The sequence below is a fragment of the Sinohyriopsis cumingii genome, chromosome 13 (assembly GCF_028554795.1).
Source record: "Sinohyriopsis cumingii isolate HCF-2022 chromosome 13, ASM2855479v2, whole genome shotgun sequence".
Taxonomy (NCBI): domain Eukaryota; kingdom Metazoa; phylum Mollusca; class Bivalvia; order Unionida; family Unionidae; genus Sinohyriopsis; species Sinohyriopsis cumingii.
Genome location: NC_142973.1, coordinates 47,712,798 through 47,721,487, shown reverse-complemented (window position 1 = coordinate 47,721,487; position 8,690 = coordinate 47,712,798). Strand labels below are relative to the sequence as shown.

Here is an 8,690-nt window from a genome sequence, read left to right as displayed (position 1 = left end):
TAAGGAGAAACTTCAATCACACAGTAGAAATACAGTATATATAACAGTTTGCCTTTTAAAAAAAAATGATTGTATGTTGTTTACACATATATGTATGTTTGCGTGCGTGCATGTTTGCGCATGAGGATATAGTTTATCTTTCAAACGGTGTAATTGTAGATATAACAGTATGTCGTACATTTATTCTTAATGACGTTGTAGAGTTTTGAAATTGCAGGCTGATTATAGTTCTATTTGTTGTCCTCTGAAATGTAATGAAACCCATGACAGGTTGATCATCTAAACATTTACATCTCCAATGATGACTTTCCTACATATGACATTGTGCAGGCATAAACTTTGAACTCTTGTGTGATTTCGAACGAGAGAGAGAGAGAGAGACAGACAGACAGACAGAGAGAGAGAGAGAGTGCGAGGGAGAGAGAGGGAGATTGAGCGAGAGAGGGAGCGAGAGAGAGAGAGGGAGAGAGAGAGGTCAATGATCGTTTGATACAGTATTCTGTAAATAACACAAAAACATTGTGAATGGGAAGTTAGTATCATTCCTTTGAGTCTGGATTTGAAATCAGTTCAATGAAATTCGAGTCAAAGTTGGCTGGAGAAGGTCAAACGTGAAACGAGGTTTACAGACAGACATAAATGTTGAAATAAATTGAAGACATCTCTAAAAGAGTATTCTAGTGTCATAAAGTAAATGATAATAACACGTTCAGTACACTGAAATGTTCTTGTGTTACAATAATTAAGGGCGATAGGCATCGTCATCCGGATTTAAAGATTAACCTCTAACTGAAAAATGAAGGTTATTACGCTCTTCCTACAGTTCCAATTAGAAACTCCTTATAGACAAGATAAGGATCTGTCCCATTGTAATGGAAAGCTGTTTTGCACCAACATCCTTGTTTTTTTCCGGGAAGCGAGGGACACTCAGTGTGAGACATCCAAGCTTCTGATTCAAGGACTGTTCCGATTTCAGTTGTGGAGTTGGCATAAAACACAAAAGTGAGCGAAAATTAGACTAGGGCAAAAAGAGTTATTACAAATATTGGATTATGCAAACATTCCAAAATTATATAAAAAAAAATTTGCATCGGCCGGGAATCGAACCCGGGCCGCCCGCGTGGCAGGCGAGCATTCTACCACTGAACCACCGATGCACATTATTCCCTTGCTTCGTAAGGGCCTATCTCCCCACCGTGTCTTTACCTTAACTGCCTAATGTCATTTATATGTCTGTGTCATCTAATTCAGTAGGCGTTGATTTATTGATTGACTGCCTATGGGGTTACAATGCATGCTGTTAGAGTAAACCGACACAACACATCTCTTTATTTGATTCTGAAACGGCGTAGATTACTTGGATTGAAGCACTTTCTAAATTGGAGACAGCCACATGATTTCTCACTTGCTAGTCTCTTCAAAGGTCTTGTCTGCTTGAATTTCATCTCACATCTATCCACAAGATGCATTTTAGTAGAAAACGGTATTCGTTTTCAAGGAGGTTGTAAATAGAACAAAGTCTATCCGGAATTGGTTTTTAAGCAAAATATTGATGGACGAATTCATAATATTTGTACAGATTTCCTATCATATCTTTAACGAAAGATGAATGTGCTGCTTAGAGAGAACCTAAAACGAACCTTGCCTAATCCACCTACTGGAATTATCTTTTTTGTTGTTGTGAAAATCAACTGTCAAATTAATGGTATGACCGTCGACTAGAATGGCAAATTTGGCTTCCATCGACATACATCAGCATGCATTCATCTTTATGCATAATGCAAGTGTCAAACGGGGACGCCGGCGAATGGAGAATGCTGTTTGATCAACGAATTGTCCAAGGGTCTATCGGCAGCAATTAATATTATGTAGATCTGAAACTCTTGATTATTATCAACAGTAAAATTCAGATGAGTTGGATTTCATTTAGAAGCATGCAAATAAAATATCATTTTAATTCTAAATATGTCTTCGTCATCGGAAATCGACTTTATCTTAAAGCATGTTAGTCTAAACAAAGTCAACTAATTACTTTTCATTTATTACCCACAACAACAATCAGCTTGATTGCATAGTTTCGGTCTTGAATTTAGAGAACCAGTCTGTGTATACAACAATGAATAATGTCATCCATAAATTACATATATTACAAAACACAATCTTCAGAGAAAACTAAGAGAGAAAAAGAAAACACTTTATAGGAACATTAAGTTCCTTCCTATCATCTGGTCTTAAATGATGCAAAGATTATTAAAATTCATTAAATTTAGTTTGATCATGGGTCATTTGCGACAGTTTTTTCTCCTTGGAAGAAGGACTTATATGTGTATGTCTCATAGATTTGGGAGATTAGCTTTGAAGCAAACTGAATAGTAAATGATATCAAAAGACTGATATTTCGAAACAATACTATTTGTGCATGAAATGTACACAAGGAAATGAAATATGTACGTTTCATCTATGATATAATCTTTTCATGTGCAAGGATCTGAGTAACAGCAGCGCACTGATATCAAGCTGTAGATAAGGTACGGCTCGTATGCAGGACAAATATAAAGGCGGATAATGGCACGATTATTTCCCGTGTGAGGCTCGTTGGTCTAGGGGTATGATTCTCGCTTTGGGTGCGAGAGGTCCCGGGTTCAAATCCCGGACGAGCCCACCATTTTGGAAATGAAAGTTAATACTCATTTTGTAGTATCCTGGTAAATGGTTGAAGCAATCTCTCGGGACAGCCATGAGTGAAATATTTCATTTTCAATTATTCGTGTAAATGCAATACTTTTGACGGATTGATTTCGGAAACGCTGGTGAATTGTCATTTCTCCAAAACTTGAAATAGGTTTTCATATAGTTAGTCAAGTACAATTAATTGGAAGTTAACTTCCCAGAACCCCATTTACGACTTCAGCTTCAGAGGATGTACGGAAATTCTTGAACAAATATAACTACTGTATGGACCAGTGGATTAGCATAGTTTTTCATTGCACTCTTATCTTCCTCTGAACAAAGTTAACCTCCACACCCATACAGAAAAAGTTTGTTTTAGACATCCTTATCAAAATGTATGCTAATAATTATTTAACTTCTGCCAGTTTTGATTGCATAGTTTCATTCTTGAATTTAGAGAACCAGTTTATGTATACAAGAAAGACTAATCTTAACCACAATTACATATGTCAGAAAACACCATCGTCAGAGAAAACTAAGAGAAAAAAAAACACTTTATAGTGACACTAAGTTCCTTCTTATCCTATGCAATAATGATTAAAATTCATTAAAATCAGTTTTTCCTTTGGTCATTTGCGACAGTTTTTTTTGGCCTTGGAATAAGGACTTATATTTGGGTCATTATCTTCATTATTTGGACATAATATCGACAAGTAACTGGAGAAGAAAGCCTGGCGATGAATGTAAAAACAAAAGTAATTTGAAGTTATTCTGTCTTCTTGTTCTGAAGCAAATTGAATAGTTTAATGACGACGAAAGACTAAGATTTTGAAACTTTACTAGTTGTGTATGAAATGTACTCATTCTCAAAAAGGAGCATACCCATCAAGATATATAGACAGATAAAGCTATCGGTCAATCGATAGATTGATATATAGATATTTATTTCATCATTCCAACGAAGGAAGATACCCATCAAGAGAATCAAAATACTTGAACAGGCAATACAATAGACATATAGGCAGACAAACAGGCAGACAGGTTTACAGTGGATTGAGATTGAAACAGACATACAGTTATACATAGAGACAGACAGATAGATGCGAATGAATCTATGTACCATAAAGGTCCCGAAGAATGTTCATTAAAAGTAAATAAATTAAATGCCTTTTGGTTTCCTCTGCATTCTCTTTATACAGTTTAAACAATACATAACATAAAACAGTTTTCGCATCATATGAACTATATTTTTAACTTTACAATTTTCACTTGTTTTAACGTTAATTGCTAGGTCTGAATTAATTAGAAACATTCACCACTTACTACCATTCGATTTACACTTTTAAAAACCAGACTTGTCGATACTCGGAAGACTGGATCTCGCCCAAAATGCTCCTTATATTTTCATTTCCTTTGTAAGCTCTATTCAAAGTGTAACTTTGAAACGCATCAGGAAATTGTTGTTGCAAATCACACAAATATTCACACAAATATTCTCTTGCAAACTTTGATTCATATGCTGAACATCGATTGAAACTAACAAATAACGTAATTGTTATCTTTTGTTGTGTAAGGTTGTAAGGAATGCAAAGAAGAAAAAATAAGAACGTCGATTAAAACCAGCAAAGAACATGTGTGCGTGTGCGTGTGTGTGTGTGTGTGTGTGATTTGGATTTTTAACGTAGCTTTAATAATTTATCAGTCATATCGCTACGATGTCCGCAGTGCGACAAATTATAGTTATGTCTAGCACTGGGGCATCATGCCGCAGACATGTAGCATGATGTCCCACCCAGTCATATTATCCTGACACCAGGCGGACCAGTCCTAACACTAACCTCTTAATGCTGAGCGTGAAGCGAGGCAGCTGTTAGTAGCATTTTGTAAGTCTTTGGTATGACTCGACCGGGGATCAGCAAAGAACGTAATTGGTAGGTTGTGATTTTTCTTGTTGAGAATCTTTATTCTTCTTAAAACATCAAGTCTCAGTTTACCCACTTTCTTGATTTTCTAACCTATTTCACGAAAAGCAACAAGCAAACATCATTAAATGTTGTTGATTGTTACAAATTGTGTGGGAGATATGTATTGGGAATTTGACAATGCTCCTGAACGTACGACTTATTGGAAAACTATTTTACGTAACAATTGATGAACCTCCTTTAAAACTATTCTAGTGTCCAGATTATGTTTTAAAGTAAGTATATGATACTAGTTTAAGATGATGCGCCAAAGCATATTCACGCCTGAATTTTCAATCAAGTGTTCGGTTCATTAGAAAGCGAAACCATACAAAAGGCATATGGTCAATTAAGTGTTTTATCGTTGCAGTTCAAAGATGAACAAGTAAGTCAAATTAGGAAAACTTTGATGTTCAAAAAAATTCACATTTACTCTGCGAATGTATGTCTGTCCATATAATCAGTAAGAATTAAGAATAAAATGTCTTCAGTTAGTTCGCTCTAAAATTGTAAGACATGTTCATGAAACTTGGTCTGTCCTTATTTCAAAATCAACAAATTTCATTTTACTCCCGTTCTCTTATTGTGTGTGTCTGAAGGTGATAAATACCGACTACCACTTGATCAATATCATAAGTAGGTAACATCTTCGGCTAGAGAGTTTATTCTGTTTCTCGGATTTTCAAATGCAACTGTTTCTGCTATAACTATGCATCACCACGGCTCCTGTTCATTCACTGGCTTCGTATGTAACTGCACGTGTTACATTTCCAATAAGTACCATGTGCTTGAAGAGGGTTTCCGTTCTTTTAAATGTTTTGAACGCAACTGATCGTGCAAAAATTGTGATAATCACCATGTCCTGGAAGAGGTCTTCTGCTCTTGCTGAGGAGTATAATGCAGTGTATGGCTTCAGACACCATGTGCGGCCAGTGATTTCTCTCCCTTTAAAGGTTTCAATTGAAATAAATAGTCGCATAATTGCGATTCGAATTCAGTTGAATATATTATAATTTTCTTCCTAAGTTATGCTTTCGGTGAAAATAATATCGGTGTTTTCTCGTTGTGTATGTGACATATGTTGGGAAGTTATATTTGTAGTTGTAGATGGCTAGATGATCAACCTGTCTTGCATTTCTTTACCTTTCAGAGATCAATCTTCAGGACTTCAATCAGCCTCAGCTTTCAAAAGTTGACAACCCTATTAAGAATAAATATGCTTGATAAAGTTATATTTACAGTTATACGGTGCAACATTTTGGAATTGTTATCTTCACAGAGCTGTAACAACAATAAGTCATCTTGCAGATGCGGAACGTCGATTGAAACCAAAAAAGAACATAATTGTTAGTTTTAATTTGTAAGCTTGTAAAGAATGTGAGAAAGAAAAAAAGATCGACTTTAACCAACAAAGAACGTACTTGTTACATTTGTTTTGCAAGCTTTTAAGGAATGTAAAAGAAAAAAAGAACGTGGACTGAAACCAACATAGATCGTAATTGTTATTTTTTGTTTTGTAAAGTTGTATGGAATATAAAGGAGAAAAACTAAGAACGTCAAATGTAACTAACAAAAAACGAAATTGTTAGTTTTGTTTTGTTGAGAATATTTATTCTTCTTAAAACTTCAGGTCTCTGTTTAACCACTTGCTTGATTTTTCAACTTATTTCTCGAAATACATCGAACAAGCGTCATTAAATCTTGTTGATGTTGCAAAATCGTGTGGGAAATATGTGTTTGGAATTAACAATGCTCCTGAACCCATGCCTTACAGGAAAGGTATTTAACGTAACAATTGATGAATCTCCTTTAAATATATCTTAATGTCCCGATTATTCCCGTTTGCAAGTTTATTCTGTTGTATAATGTCAAATTTAGGAAATCTACTCCTTATTCCATTTCTTTTTCGTTTTAATTTTAATTGATGAATGTTGGTTGTTATATCCAGTCAGGAAACTATTTTTCCTCCACATGGGTCCAAACGAGGAAACTATCCTCAATACACCTAACGTACAAAAATGGTAATTTATGGCCGTTGCACACTTTTCTTTCTCCAAGTATACAGTTGTAAGAGGCTGTAAGTTTGGTCAGTTTTTTCCAGGAAATCATTTGTATCTTTAAAATATGGATAGTGTTTCTGCGCCAAAGTGTTTCGATTAAAATAAATCCGCTCGGCAACACGCTCAGTCTGTCTTGAACAATCTGAAACAATGTGCCACTTGTCCAAACTTCGCTTGGCATAGTCCAGTTCTAGACCGGTTTGTGACTTTTCAGATAAATATAACAATACCTTGGTATTGAATTCGGAATACAGCAGTCGAATTCCTTGTGTTCAGAAATCTACCTAAACATACTTTTCCAAGACTTCGTCTGATTTCCATTTACTATTGAAAAATATCGTCTGACTTCCATGTTTTCTGCAAGTTTCCGTCTGACTTTTATTGACCTTTTCAAGATTCAATCCGAGTCCCATTTCTGTCTCACTTCAAACTGGGTTTGTAATAGGCTGATAATATTGCAAAATCATTTCATTGTAGCTCTAATTCCAAAATGTACTGTTGAAAGACATTGGTGGCATTACTTTTACTAGACTTCTTGATTGCCAGAGAATTGTTTTAGCATTAATTTTGCAACTCCCTATTTTATGATTTACTGAGGTTTGAGTTCTGGATAGAAACATCAGGTGTGCTTTTGTTTCGATAGGCAGAAATGCATTTCTGCACATTCTCAGGCATACAGTTCTATGAATGCTATGGCATGCAGTTTAATACATCCTCAATGACAAAATAATTGCTTTTGATTTTTGGATTCACGGGGCATCCATCAAACGAGGGACATTCTGTATGAGAAACCCCATCTCCTGATGGAAGACTTTAAGTTGTGGCGTTGGCATACAAAACATAAGTGAGCGACAATTAGGTTACAGCGAAAAACGATAGTACAATTTAGGACCATGCACACATTCTGAATGTAAAAGTATCCTTTCATCGACTTGGAATCAAATGAAGGCCCCCAGCGTCTATATATATATATATATATATATATATATATATATATATATATATATATATATATATATATATATATATATGGCTCTTAGATCTTTCTACAAGACACATGCAAGTAGAGAAATGGTGTTCATTTCTAAGGAGGTTGTGAATCAAATAAAATCCGTCCTGAATTAGTTTGTAAGCAAGACATTAATGGACGCAATTCGCACTATTGGTACAGTTTTCCTATCCTAAAGTTTGGTGTATTGCTTAGATAAAACCTGCAATCAACTTTGCCTAATGCATCTACTGCAAATATATTTGTTTCGTTTACTATAATATTCAACGCTGGCAGCAAGATCATGTATAATACTAAAGGTTTAGTAAAGAACATGCCAAATATCTGGTACACCAGGATTTCCTGAGGAAAAACTAATGATCTGATCTCAAATCCAAATAAAGATGTTTTCATACAAAATTAATAATCTTACTTTATAATCTACAACCATATACACAATAAGCCTTCAATATGTTATTGATAAAAAAGACATTATTCAGATAGGCCCAATCTCCTACCCGCAATTAAGGAGAAACTTCAATCACACAGTAGAAATACAGTATATATAACAGTTTGCCTTTTAAAAAAAAAATGATTGTATGTTGTTTACACATATATGTATGTTTGCGTGCGTGCATGTTTGCGCATGAGGATATAGTTTATCTTTCAAACGGTGTAATTGTAGATATAACAGTATGTCGTACATTTATTCTTAATGACGTTGTAGAGTTTTGAAATTGCAGGCTGATTATAGTTCTATTTGTTGTCCTCTGAAATGTAATGAAACCCATGACAGGTTGATCATCTAAACATTTACATCTCCAATGATGACTTTCCTACATATGACATTGTGCAGGCATAAACTTTGAACTCTTGTGTGATTTCGAACGAGAGAGAGAGAGAGAGAGAGAGACAGACAGACAGACAGAGAGAGAGAGAGAGAGAGAGTGCGAGGGAGAGAGAGGGAGATTGAGCGAGAGAGGGAGCGAGAGAGAGAGAGGGAGAGAGAGA

General features: G+C 35.3%; 2 non-coding genes across 2 annotated transcripts; one reads left to right on the top strand and one right to left on the bottom strand.

Annotated features, from left to right (window-relative positions):
* Positions 1–1,086: 1,086 nt before the first annotated feature.
* Positions 1,087–1,157, bottom strand: Trnag-gcc (transfer RNA glycine (anticodon GCC)). The gene has a single exon. It is a non-coding gene; the product is annotated as a tRNA-Gly (tRNA).
* A 1,432-nt stretch (positions 1,158–2,589) lies between these two features.
* Positions 2,590–2,661, top strand: Trnap-ugg (transfer RNA proline (anticodon UGG)). Its single transcript has one exon. It is a non-coding gene; the product is annotated as a tRNA-Pro (tRNA).
* The last annotated feature ends 6,029 nt before the right edge of the window (positions 2,662–8,690 follow it).